This window comes from Arachis ipaensis, chromosome B4, assembly GCF_059453495.1.
Source record: "Arachis ipaensis isolate K30076 ecotype BB chromosome B4, ASM5945349v1, whole genome shotgun sequence".
In the NCBI taxonomy this organism is placed as follows: Eukaryota; Viridiplantae; Streptophyta; class Magnoliopsida; order Fabales; family Fabaceae; genus Arachis; species Arachis ipaensis.
This window is the reverse complement of record NC_142439.1, coordinates 97,660,149-97,675,040: the sequence shown is the minus strand read 5'-3', so window position 1 is coordinate 97,675,040 and position 14,892 is coordinate 97,660,149. Positions and strand designations below refer to the sequence as shown.

The following is a 14,892-nucleotide window of genomic DNA, read 5'->3' as shown; positions in this document are numbered from 1 at the left end:
GCCTCCTCTCTAGGGACGCATCTGCGGATCATTCCGTCTGCACATCTCTTAAAGAGATATGGTTCATCCCACAAGTAGTACTTTGCATCAGAAATTAGTTTTTTCTTTTGCACCCTGCTGTACTCCTGGGGTATGAACCTCACAGCTTTATAATTTGTAATGTCTGCAAACCATGGTGCTTTTTGAATGGCAAAGAGTTGCTCATCTGGAAAGGTCTAAGAGATTTCAGTAGAAGGGAGGGACGCCCCAACTACTGGTTCTATCCGAGATAGGTGATCAGCTACCTGGTTCTCTGTCCCTTTTCTGTCTCTTATTTCTATATCAAACTCTTGTAGAAGTAACACCCATCTTATGAGCCTGGGTTTTGAATCCTGCTTTGTGAGTAAATATTTAAAAGCAGCATGGTCAGTGTACACAATCACTTTTGATCATACTAAATAGGATCTAAACTTGTCAATGGCATAAACCACTGCTAGCAGCTCTTTTTCTGTGGTTGTATAATTCTTCTGTGCATCATTTAGAATACGACTGCCATAGTAAATGACATGCAGAAGCTTGTTATGCCTTTGTCCCAACACTGCACCAATAGCATGGTCACTAGCATCACATATTAATTCGAATGGTAATGTCCAGTCAGGTGCAGAGATGACTGGTGCTGTGACCAGCTTGGCTTTCAGGGTTTCAAACGCCTGTAGACACTCTGTGTCAAACACAAATCGCGTGTCAGCAGCTAGCAGGTTGCTTAGAGGTTTTGCAATTTTTGAAAAATCCTTTATGAACCTCCTATAGAATCCTGCATGCCCCAGAAAGCTTCTGATTGCCTTAACATTGGCAGGTGGTCGTAATTTTTCAATCAACTCTACCTTGGCTTGATCCACCTCTATTCCCTTGCTTGAAATTTTGTGCCCAAGGACAATTCTTTCAGTCACCATAAAGTGACATTTTTCCCAGTTTAAGACCAGGTTAGTCTCTTGGCACCTTTTCAGGACAAGTGCTAGATGATCAAGACAGGAGCTGAATGAGTCTCTAAATATTGAGAAGTCATCCATGAAGACTTCCAGGAACTTCTCTACCATATCAGAGAAGATAGAGAGCATGCACCTCTGAAAGGTTGCAGGTGCATTGCACAGACCAAAAGGCATTCTTCTGTAAGCAAATACTCCAGATGGACATGTGAATGCTGTTTTCTCTTGGTCTTGAGGATCCACTATAATTTGGTTGTAGCCTGAATAGCCATCCAAAAAGCAGTAGTATTCATGGCCTGCTAGTCTCTCTAGCATCTGGTCTATGAATGGTAAAGAAAAATGATCCTTTCTGGTGGTTGTATTCAGCCTTCTGTAGTTAATACACATACGCCACCCTGTAACTGTTCTTGTGGGAACCAGTTCATTCTTTTCATTATGAACTACTGTCATGCCTCCCTTCTCGGGGACAACTTGGACAGGACTCACCCAGGGGCTATCAGAAATAGGATAAATAATCCTAGCCGCTAGTAACTTAGTGACCTCTTTCTGCACCACCTCCTTCATGGCTGGATTTAGCCGCCTCTGTGGTTGAACCACTGGCTTAGCATCATCCTCCAATAGGATCTTGTGCATGCATCTTGCTGGGCTAATGCCCTTCAGATCACTTATGGACCACCCAAGAGGTGTCTTGTGTGTCCTTAGCACTTGAATTAGTGCTTTCTCTTCTTGTGGATTTAAAGCAGAGCTTATGATCGCTGGAAAAGTGTCACCCTCTCCCAGAAATGCATATTTCAGGGATTGTGATAGTGGTTTGAGCTCGAGTTTAGGAGATTTCTCCTCTTCCTGAGGGATTTTTAGAGGTTCTTTTATTTCCTCTGGTTCCTCCAGATCAGGCTGAACATCTTTAAAGATGTCCTCTAGCTCTGATTCAAGACTCTCAATCATATTGATCTCTTCCACCAAAGAGTCAATAATATCAGTGTTCATGCAGTCATTTGATGTGTTTGGATGCTGCATAGTTTTGACAGCATTTAACTTGAACTCATCCTCATTGACTCTCAGGGTCACTTCCCCTTTTTGTACATCAATAAGAGTTCATCCAGTTGCTAGGAAAGGTCTTCCTAGAATGAGAGTTGCACTCTTGTGCTCCTCCATTTCCAGCACTACAAAGTCAGTAGGAAAGGCAAATGGCCCAACCTTGACAATCATGTCCTCAATTATGCCTGATGGATATTTAATGGAGCCATCAACAAGTTGAAGATATATCCGGGTTGGTTTGACTTCTTCAGTCAACCCAAGCTTTCTGATAGTAGATGCGGATATTAGGTTGATACTTGCTCCAAGGTCACATAGAGCTGTCTTAGTACAAGCACCCTCTAATGTGCATGGTATCATAAAGCTTCCTGGATCTTGAAGCTTTTCTGGTAAGCTTTTCAGAATGACTGCACTTCATTCTTCAGTGAGAAACACTTTTTCAGTTTCTCTCCAATCCTTCTTATGACTTAAGATCTCTTTCATGAACTTAGCATAAGAGGGTATTTGCTCAAGTGCCTCTGCAAACGGGATCTTTATCTCAAGAGTCCTGAGATAATCTGCAAAGCGGGCAAATTGTTTATCCTGTTCCGCTTGGCGGAGTTTCTGAGGATAAGGCATCTTGGCTTTATATTCTTCAACCTTAGTTGCTGCAGGTTTATTCCCTACAGAAGGGGTTGGAGAAGCCTTCTTAGAGGGGTTACTATCAGCACTTGCAGGTGTCTGATCCCTCATTGGCGTTTGAACGCCAGGATTGGGTGCAGGATGGGCGTTTAACGCCAGCTTCCCATCCTTTTCTGGTGTTTGAACGCCAGAACTGGGCAAGGAATGGGCGTTTAACGCCAACTTTTCTCCCTTTTCTGGCGTTTGAACGCTAGAATTATTCCTCTCTGGACTCTTGCTGTCCTCAGAGGGATTTTGGGCAGTGGTTTGATCATCCTCTATCATTTGTTCCTTTCTTGACTTTTTGCTACTTTGAACTGAATTATTCAATGTCTTCCCGCTCCTTAGTTGAATAGCTTGGCATTCTTCTGTTATCTGTTTAGATATCTGCTGTCTTGTCTGATTTAATTGTGCTTCTATATTCTTGTTAGCATTTTTAGTGTCTTGGAGCATCTCCTTGAATTCTGCTAATTGTTTTGTCATTAGAAGTAATTGCTGATTTAGTTCAACAATTTGTTCTTGAGGATTATGATCAGTAGTTGCTACCATAGCTTCCTTTTCTTTGGAGGGCTCATTGCTTGAGTATAGATGTTGATTTCTAGCAACTGTATCTATGAGTTCTTGAGCCTCTTCAATTGTCTTTCTCATGTGTATAGATCCACCAGCTGAGTGGTCTAGAGACATTTGAGCTCTTTCTGTAAGCCTATAGTAGAAGATGTCTAACTGTACCCACTCTGAAAATATTTCAGAGGGGCATTTCCTTAGCATCCCTCTATACCTCTCCCAGGCATTATAAAGGGATTCATGATCCTCTTGTTTAAAGCCTTGGATGTCCAGCCTTAGCTGTGTCATCCTTTTTGGAGGGTAAAATTGATTCAGGAATTTGTCTGATAACTGTCTCCATATTTTTATGCTTGCTGTGGGTTGGTTATTTAACCACCTCTTAGCTTGATCTTTTACAGCAAATGGAAACAGTAATAATCTGTAGACATCCTGATCCACTTCTTTATCACGTACTGTGTCAGCAATTTGTAAGAACTGTGCCAGAAACTCAGTATGTTCTTCCTGCAGAAGACCGGAATACTGACAATTTTGCTGCACCATGATAATGAGCTGAGGATTTAGCTCAAAACTGCTTGCTTTGATGGGAGGTATACAAATGCTACTCCCATATGCAGTTGTAATGGGGTTGGCATATGACCCCAGAGTCCTTCTAGATTGTTCACTTCCACTTATGTCCATGATGGAGCAAAGGGAATTGAAATGAATTTTTTTAATTTTTTTTAATTATTTAAAAGTAACCGAAAAAAATAAAACAAAATAAATGGAAGATAAAATAAAATTTCCGAAAATTAGAAGAAAATAAAAGCAAATTGAAAACTAAATTAATTAATTGATTAAAAAGATTTTGGAAATTAGCAATCAAAAAGATATGATTGAAGAAATTAAAAAGATTTGATTTTTTTGAAAAAGATTTGAAAAGATCAATTTTTGAAATTAGAATTTTGACTTGATTAAAAAGAAAAGATATGACTTTGAAAATCTTTGACTATTTTAATGCTAATTTTCGAAAATTATGAGTAAAATAAGGAAAAGATATTTTTTGATTTTTAAATTTTAATGATGAAAGAGAAAAACAACAAAACGACACTAAATTTAGAAACTTTAGATCAAAACAAAGAGAACAAATAAGAAAACTTTGAATGTCAAGATGAACACCAAGAACACTTTGAAGATCAAGATGAACACCAAGAACAAATTTTTGAAAAATTTTTAAGTAAATAAAAGCACAAAAACACACCAAACTTAAAATTTTTAGAAAATCAAACACAAATTTTCGAAAAATTAAAGTAAAACACAAAGAAGACACCAAACTTAGAATTTTTAAAGATAAAAAAACAACTAAGAGTATGCAAATTCGAAAAATTAAAAGAAAGTAAAAGCATGCAATTGACACCAAACTTAAAATATGAAACTAAACTCAAACAAAAGACTATAAACCAACAAAAATAAAATATTCCTAATCTAAGCAACAAGATAAACCGTCAGTTGTCCAAACTCGAACAATCCCCGGCAACGGCGCCAAAAACTTGGTGCACGAAATCACAATCACACTTTTGTAATTCCGCACAACTAACCAGCAAGTGCACTGGGTCGTCCAAGTAATACCTTACGTGAGTAAGGGTCAATCCCACGGAGATTGTCGGCTTGAAGCAAGCTATGGTTATCTTATAACTCTTAGTCAGGATATCAATAATTCTCAGATTTAATTGTAAAAAGTAAAAGAACATGAAATAAATACTTGTTTTGCAGTAATGGAGAACATGTTGAGGTTTTGGAGATGCTCCGTCCCCTGAATCTCTGCTTTCCTACTATTTTCTTCTTCACACACGCAAGGCTCCTTCCATGGCAAGCTTTATGTTGGACATCACCGTTGTCAATGGCTACTTCCCGTCCTCTCAGTGAAAATATTCCAAATGCACTGTCACCGCACGGCTAATCATCTGTCGGTTCTTGATCATGTTGGAATAGGATCCATTGATCCTTTTGCGTCTGTCACACGCCCAACAATCGCGAGTTTGAAGCTCGTCACAATCATCCCTTCCCAGATCCTACTCGAAATACCACAGACAAGGTTTAGACTTTCCGGATCTCAAGAATGACTGCCAATAATTCTAGCCTATACCACGAAGGTTTCAATCTTAGATTAGAAACCCAAGAGATACACATTCAAACTTGATTGCATGTAGAACGGAAGTGGTTGTCAGGCACGCGTTCATAGGTGAGAATGATGATGAGTGTCACTGATCATCACATTGATCAGGTTGAAGTGCGAATGAATATCTTAGAATAGAAGCAAGCATGATAGAATGGAAAACAGTAGTAATTGCATTAATTCATCGAAACACAGCAGAGCTCCTCACCCCCAACAATGGGGTTCAGAGACTCATGCTGTAGAAGATACAATATGAAACGTGTAAAGTGTCATGAGGTACAAGATGAATTACTAAAAGTAGTTTTTATAGTAAACTAGTGACCTAGGGTTATAGAAAATGAGTAAGCTAGGGTGTTTAGTGTAAAAATCCACTTCCGGAGCTCACTTGGTGTGTGCTTGGGCTGAGCGTTGAAGCTTTCATGTGTAGAGACTTTTCTTGGAGTTAAACGCCAGCTTTTGTGCCAGTTTGGGTGTTTAACTCCAGCTTTTATGCCAGTTCTGGCGTTAAACGCCAGAATTCTTAAGCTAACTTGGAACGCCGGTTCGGGCCATCAAATCTTGGGCAAAGTATAGACTATTATATATTTCTGGAAAGCTCAGGATGTCTACTTTCCAACGCAATTGAGAGCGCGTCAATTGGGCTTTTGTAGCTCCAGAAAATCCACTTCGAGTGTAGGGAGTCAGAATCCAACAGCATCTGCAGTCCTTTTTCAGCCTCTGAATCAGATTTTTGCTCAGGTCCCTCAATTTCAGCTAGAAAATACCTGAAATAACATAAAAATACACAAACTTATAGTAAAGTCCAGAAAAGTGAATTTTAAATAAAAACTAATAAAAATATAATAAAAACTAACTAAAATATACTAAAAACAATGCCAAAAAGCGTATAAATTATCCGCTCATCAAAGAGGAAGAAGAAACTCGTCAGTGATGAAAGCAATGAGTTACGGAGAGCACAGAGAAGATGGTGGTCAATAGTGTTGGATCTTCAACGACGAGCATCGCAGCTGAAGGAGGAAAAAGTGGTGGTCGTGTGGTGCTACCAACGATGAAGAAGAAGAGCGGGATGATGATGGTCTTGTTGTCGTTGGAGTTGTTGTCATCACCATAGAGAAAACCAAAGAAAGGAAAGAACCAAAAAGGAGAAGGTGAAGATTGAAAAAGAGAAGTAAAGGAAGAAGAAGAAAAGGGATGAGAAAATAGTTGAAGAAGAAGGTTTGAACAGAGAGTGAGAAAGCGAGAGAATAGAGAGACTCTTGAGGGGGGAGAGAGAGAAAGAGGATTTGAGGATGAAGAAGAAGAAGGTCTGATGATGATAGGATTTAGGGTTTTGTTTAAATTATTAAAATTAAAAAATGAAAAATTTTTAAAATTATATAATATTGGGGTTTTTTCAAAATTATAAAATTAAAAATGGGTAAATTTTATAATTATGATAATTGTTAATTGATATGTCACTCCTAAACTTTAACTCCAGGTAATAGAATTAACGGCTGATCATTTTTGTCAAATTTTAAAATTTTTCGTGGATCATTTTGTCAATAATAAAAATCAGGCACTATTTTATCAGCATCAAAATCTTTCGAGTACCGATTTAATATTTACCTCTTTTTAAAAATATTTTAAAAATTTTATAATATTCCCTTATATATTATGGAAATGATACCCATATAAAATTTTTACACAAATAAAATCTTACTTTTTTTTAATTTTTTCTCACTATTTTTTATACAAAATTTGGCATACAATAATAAATGCTTTAACCACTTATATATAGTTTGTTAAAAATGGTGATAAGAGAAATGAACAAATAACAACTTGTTCGATTTTATCAAGTTATTGTATGACAAGTTAATAAATAGCAACTTAATCTTATAATTCTTTTAACTTTATTAAATTGCATGACAAGTTAATAAATATCAATTCAATCATATGCATCAAAATTAACCACTAAAATCAGCCACTAGTATGAATAAATAGTAATACATATTAAAAGGATTTAATACTTAAAATGGCCCCTAAAATTTGACCCTTGGCCTAATTTGGCCCTCGCAGTACTTTGAAACTTTAAGGCGTGACTCAAGTTAGCCTTTCCGTCTATTCTCATCACTGGAGAGATGACACGACACATTTACTCAGTCTCTCACTAATTCTGAAGCACACCCCCACCCCCCAATCCCTTTCACTCTCAATCTCTCACAAACGATTGGGAGTTCACTACTCATCCCCAAACACCACCACACCATCAGAGCTCACCTCAGCAGCTCGGCCCACCTCCGTTCACCACCAATGCACGCTCGTGCGCTATCACCGCACCTCTCGCTGGATCCTTCGCGTTGTGTGCTCACATGTCGCCACTCTCCTCCGTCTGTGCTTGACTACTTGCATCTCGCTACGCCTCCCTTTGCTAGTGAGTGCTTGAGCTGTGCATGGTTGTTGTTGCTCGTCGTTCGTGTGGGTTCAACGCATGTAGAATGAGATAACCTTATTCCAGTTCAATGCATTCATAATGATGAAGAACGAAGATATATCTTAGAATAGAGAATCAAACACGGATTGAAAAGAAATAGTAATACTTTTATTAATGCATAAAACTCAGCAAAGATCCTCTCCTCAACTTAGGAGGTTTAGAAATTCATACTGATAGAAAATACAATGTGAAATTCAAAATATGCTGGTAGAGTTTTAGAGATCTAGTGATCTTCTCCTTTAAATACTAAACTAATGACTAAGGATTACATAAAAAGGGTAAAACAATCTTTTAGTGCTAAAATCCACTTCTGGGGCCCACTTGGTTAGTGTTTGGGCTGAAATTTGATGAGATCCACGTGGTAGGAGGCTTCTAGGGCATTGAACGCTGGCTAGGGGGTCCTTTATAGGCGTTGGACGCTGGTCTCTTCTCCTTTGGGCGCTGGACGCCAGAATAGGGCAGGAGGCTGGTGTTTGACGCCAGTTTTGGGCCTTTAATTCTGAAGTAAAGTATGGACTATTATATATTGCTGGAAAGCTCTAGAAGTCAGCTTTCTATAGCCACTGAGAACGCTCCATTTAGACTTCTATAGCTCTAGAAAAGCTCTTTCAAGTGTAAGGATGTCAGATCCAGACAACATTTGCAGTGCTTTCTCTGTCTCTGAATCAAACTTTTGCTCCAACTCCTCAATTTCAACCAGAAAATACCTAAAATTGCACAAAAATACACAAACTCATAGTAGAATCTAAAAATATAAATTTAACACTAAAACCTATGAAAACTTAATAAAACTTAAATAAAACATGCTAAAAATATATGAAAATGATGCCAAAAAGCGTATAAAATATCCGCTCATCAGTGAGCAAAGTAGTAGTGGTGCAATTTTTGAGAATATCCACAATTAACTGGCAAGTGCACCGGCTCATCCAAGTAATATCTTAGGTAAGTGAGGGTCGATCCCACGAGGACTAAGGAACTGAGCAACAACGGTCAACTGATTGGCTTAGTCAGGCAAATAGAAAAATTGGTTTGTGGGTTTTCAAAGCATTAAACAATAAAACAAGAGTAAAGAAGCATATAGTGAGTTTGGTGTAAAAAATCAATGAGAGAAATAGTTAAGGTATCAGAGATGTTTACTTTTTCGGATTAAGGTTTCTTACCAACTATTTTAATCATGCAAGATTTATTTCACGGCAAACTGTAATTAACTAAACCTAATCTCTTAGGGATTTAGTTTCCTCTAACCGTCATCAATTGTTAATCTCTTGGTCACTTGATTTTGATTAGAGGGTTAGGTTCAAATCTAGTTTATGGCCACAAAAATTCTAATTACTCAAAGCTAAATAGATTATATGTCATGTATCCAGATTAATTCACGTAATTAACAACTTAGGAGGAATTTATTTTCAAGCTGTGTTCAGATGAGAGACCTCTCCTAAGGGTCACAAGAACGCATCTAGAATAAGGGTCACACTCTCGTTAACCCAAATTCATGAAATTAAGAACAAAAGTAATCCTAGAAACTGAATGAGTACCTTAATTAAAATAGAAAAGTAATAGTCTTAATCCATAGAAATAAATAGAGATCCTAACTTTAACCAAAGAGGTTTAGTGGCTCATAACTTACAGAGAAAAACTAGGGTTCTGAAAAGTCTGGAAGAGAAAGATTCAAAGGTCCCCTCCAAAGGGTGAATATTTTTCCTTTTATATCTTACCTAATTTGATTTGAAAATAAAATAAAATAATAAATTCTAAAACTAAAAGATATTATTTGTAAATAAAAATTATAAAAATAAAAGATAAGATAACTAATAAAACCTAAATCCAACTAGAGATGCTTCAAAGTGTGGGCTTGGCGTTAGATTGCCTGGCGCTAAATGCCAGATGGGCGTTTAGCGCCCATAACGGGCAGCGGCGTTCCTGGTTGCAAGGCTTGCTAGCGCCTAGAGTGGCAGCCTCAAGTCTTCTTCTTTTAGCTCAAAACTTTGCCAACTTGCTCTGAATTTCACCTGAAAACAATAAACACTAAAACACTCAAAGTAGTATCCATAGGGGATTTTTACACTAAAATATAGTAAAACTTAATAAATTCTAACTAAAAACAACTAGAAAATAGAGGGCAAAAGGATACAAGATGCTAACACATCAAGTAGCAGTCAACTATTTTTTCGAAAAGTTTTCGCAAGCAAAACCAGAACCTCTACTATTACCCAAAAGGCAGCCTCAATGCAAACAGATTCAAAAAGACCAACAAAACAGTTACGCGAAAAAGAGCCAAGGGTCAATAGTACTAACCTTAATGAAGAATTCGAATAAAGAAAGGGGCATGTCAAGTAGCAAAGGCATGGACAATCCTCTTCACCAAATGCTCCTTTGAACGAGTCAAGATAAAGAAAATTTTGAAGAACGAAAAACGATCGAGAAACAGGCAGAGAAAGGAAAGTTTTGTGAAGAAAGGAAACAAACGAAGCACTCTCAGAAATGGGAAAAGAAGAAGAAGAGTGTGAAGCGCTTTTATAAGAAAAGAGGGGCAAAATAGTCATTTCACCACCTCTTTAAAGGCGTGCACGAATCCCTAGGAAACTCTTTAAAGAGGCAACGTTCAAATTTTCAAAAATACGTCAAGTACCCGACCTCTTGAAGGCGGTGTACCCGACGTCAAGACTGGAGCCACGAGATGTTTGAATCCGACCTCATAAAGCTCGGCCTCAAATAGGGGCATTATTCATATCTTTGCCCAAATTTTCAAAACCCAGGCCCAATGAGGGTAAAAGGCCCAACTCAGAGAGGTGGCCTCTACCATACGCCCGACCCCTTTAAAGAGGTCGGACACCACAAAGGAGCCCAGCTCTACTTGCCCAAATAAGTAAATGTCTCTGCGAATCTCTCCTACTATCTCTATCTTTCCTGAAAGATAGATTCCAACAAACTCCTAAGATAAAAGGAACCATTATCCTTCAATAAAGGTGAAACTACTTCAACAAAGGTGATTATCGACTCTACTATAAATACACTGACATCCCTCAGGTATACTCACATTCTAATCCACTAAAAACTTGCCTAGAGTCCTTGCTAACTTAAATATCGGAGTCTCTTGCAGGTACCACCCCCCACTTCCTCACGAGGAACAAGGACGGCGGCACCTTGACACCGGACAAGTCGAACACTGCCTCAGAAGGTGTCTGGGCCTCACGCCCAAGACCCAAATCAACATTTTAGGTAACCCTCATAACAGTAATGATAGTATATATTCTTTTAAAATTAAATTAAATACTGACGTGGATAATATAATCTATTTGTCATAATTTTATTTGTCTACACTTTTATTATACTAATATGTATAAATTTATCATCGCATCAAAACAAATACTTTTGTTTTTGCTAGTGTCTTCAAAGCTTTTTATTTATTATATTTTCAAACACTAAATTGTATTTTTATTTTTAGGCTTTAAACTTATTGTTTTCCATCTAACTCAATGACACAATACGAGCTTGCATGAACAAAAATTTTTTTTGGCATACAATTATACTTTTGTCCCCACAGTAACAAGGCAAGTTACCACGCTTCACACCAACAATCAGGGACGGACCCATGAAGAAATAGAAGGGATACTTAGCTACTTACCCCACAAACATCTTTAAAAAATTTTAAATCATAGACAATGTTGAGTTTTATGATAAAAAAATTATAATTATTTTGTTAAATTTGATTTTTGATATAGAAACTAAAAATAAAAAATAAATTAACTCAATAAAAATTAATAAATAGTTATAGTTAATTTTTAACACCGTTAATAATCAAATTAAAACTTAATTTTTTAAATATAACTAAAATTATTAGTATTTCTTAAAGTTAGTTAAGATAAAAATACATATTCTCTGTATATTAATATATTAATATTTTTTATTAAAATAAATTTGTCTAGGCTGATAATTGTTTTGGTTAAAAAAATATTTATACCATAAATATTATAATAAATAAAATTTTGCAGATGAATAAAAAATAATAAATAGTTAAATAATTATTTAAATTAATTAGCATTAAACTATATGGCTTCATTCTCTAGCAATAACTATACCATGTGTCATGAAAAGCTTTTTTGGTCAACAAAAAGTCACCTTTAGCTTGATCACCCCAAATCTCACGAAAATAAATACCTTCTACATATAATAGTTCATTTATAATTCAATTTGAATCTTGGTCATTATATTATTTATAATTTTAAATTTATAATTCAATACAGTCAAATGACATAAATATTTACTTGAAAAGGAATGAAAATGAAATTCCTTCATTAGCTTCTGCAAAATTATGATTCAGTCAACATAAAAATAAAATAAAAAATTAAACATCGTTTTTATTTAAGAAAAATATTAATACTTAATTTGGTCAAAATTTTTAAAGATATATTTGGTAAATAAAAAATATTATATGTTTATGCTTGTAATTTTTTTAAGTTAAAGATATTTTTAAAAATACCAAATAAAGAGCTTTTCAAAATTTGTTTGTACATATTAAATTTGAAAACTTTAAACGAAATCTCATATATACATTAGTAAATATTAAAATTTATTCTTATATTTATGTTTATTATGGTCTTTTTAAATTTAAAAAATTATTTTACTGAATATAATAATTATTATTTAATTTATACTTTTTAAAAATAATTTTTAATTTAATTTATCAAACATGTTACACCATTTTAGTCATTTGAATGTCATTGTGTAACTATAAAAGGCACACCAAGACATCGTTGAAATACATTAGATAAATTCAAAAATTCATCTAGGCAGCATTTGATTTCTCATAAGAAAGAATGGCTGCTATGAACAACAAAATTATCAGCATCATACTCCTTTTTTTTGCTCTTGTTTTTCAATGTAATTACTTTTTGCTTTTCGAATGCATGAATTTCTACTTCCTTTTTTTCTTTATCATTTTATTGCAAGCTTGAAAACTCTAAATCTATACACGCACGACAACTATATTACGTATATATTAAAAATCACTAATAAAATAGAAAATATATATTAAAAGTATAAAATAATATACACACAATTACAATTAATTTAAAGACTGATTTTTACGTGTATATAGTATTCTTTTTTACAACTAATAATTTTGATTTTTTTTATTTTGGTGCAAATATATGTATATTTCAGGTTATAGCCAATGCCAATTGAGTGATCTTAAAATTGAGCAGGAACAAACAGGGGTCAAAGTAAAAAATAAACAAGAGTGGCGAGCTTTTATAATCACCGATTGTATATGTAATTTTCCCCTTGTAGCTCTAAATTGTTCCGGATTTCAAACTGTGGAGCCGATTGACCCTTCATTGAAGATTGTTCGATCTCATCAAGGGAAATTTTGTCTTGTTGCTGATGGTAATCCTATCACTAAATTTCGCCCTGCTACCTTTAGATATGCATCGGATTCCTCTTTTCCGTTTGATATTATTGGTGGAGAAATTTATTGTCCCTAATTTCTCAATGTCCAAAAATATGTTTGTATTCTTATATTAAGTAATTAAAGAATAAAATTTCATGTGATTGAAAAAAAAAAAAAACTTTAGGAAATAGAAGTAGAATTAGAGATAAAAATAAAAAAATAGTTTGTATTTGCATATACTTATAAAAATACTCTTTACTAGAATCAAAAGTTGGATAAACGAAACTAAACAAGATGAATATTATATTATATATAATATTATCTTTATTTTACACAAGTATTCTTTTATAATAGCATTTAAGAATTATTATTTCCATATTATTATTCTTAAGTTATCAATTCTATTAATATATGTAATTTAATAATAAATATATTCAATAATGTTTTTTTTTTAAAAAAATCAGAATATTATATGGTTACTCATAATGGACATGTTATTAAGGACGATAAATCTCATATATAAATTAAATTAATAATATTATATTATGTGTTTGTCCTGAATTTTTTTCTCATTACATTTATGTCCTTTTTATTTTGTGTAAATTATTGTAAGTTACGACGATTTATTACTGAGTAGTGTAGATTATTTTGAGCAGCAACGCTTTATCAAGGATAAGGGTACTACATAGATTATTCTAAACCAAAATGAATTATTAGGAAAGAAATGTTCATATAAATTATTCTAAAATAAAATGATTTAACAGGAAAGAAAGGCTTACAACAGAAATTTTATATAAATAAAATAAATATAATATTTATGATTTGAGCCATATCAGTTTAATTTTTATGTTTCAATCTAATCTAATTTTCTTATGTGTCTATATTAGACACCATAACCTAATAATTCTAGATAGGAGGAGCGCTAGGGGAACAATAAAAATTTTGAACAACATGAACAACCACCAATCTAATGAAAATACAGTACACCCTAATTTAATACTACTAATTAAATTTACTCTTTTAACCCTATTAATTCACATTGTTTACACATTATTTAAAAATCTCATTGGTTACCTATACTTTTCCGATAGGAAGACCTATACTTTTCCTTCTACATATTCTCTAACTTTTTAAAACTAGACTCAAACTAACGCCTTAACAATATAAGAACTTTAGATATTATTGCATCTAGTTTTTTTAAGTTAAGTCTCGACTAATTAAATTCCTAAATGATTTGAGTACTTTATATATTCTTCTGATTTTTTTTTTAGGAAACACTTAGATTAGATCGCAACCTAAGCTAAAAATATTAGATATTATTGTCTCAAGCATTCTCAAATTAATTAAACCTTAACTCAGATTGGATACCTTCACCAACCTATGAATTTTAGATAAATTTTTCTTAAGTCTTCTTAGGATTAAAAAGTACTATTGGATCATGTTACAATGAAAACTTTTAAGTCAAAGACTTAATGTTAACAAGGGTGTTACAAAATTCACAAATTTTAGAACTTAGTTTGTGAACCGAGCTTAGTTATAAGATAGTTGAAAGGTATTATCTAAGAAATCAAACATATCTTAGATGTATAAGTGAACTGATGGGTGCCTATATATGTGCGTAGTATTGAGGAGTTTGAATACTCAGCAAATTCATATT

General features: G+C 34.4%; 1 pseudogene; it reads right to left on the bottom strand.

Annotated features, from left to right (window-relative positions):
- Positions 1-513: 513 nt before the first annotated feature.
- LOC148568498 (uncharacterized) lies at positions 514-3,902 on the bottom strand (annotated as a pseudogene).
- Positions 3,903-14,892: the final 10,990 nt, after the last annotated feature.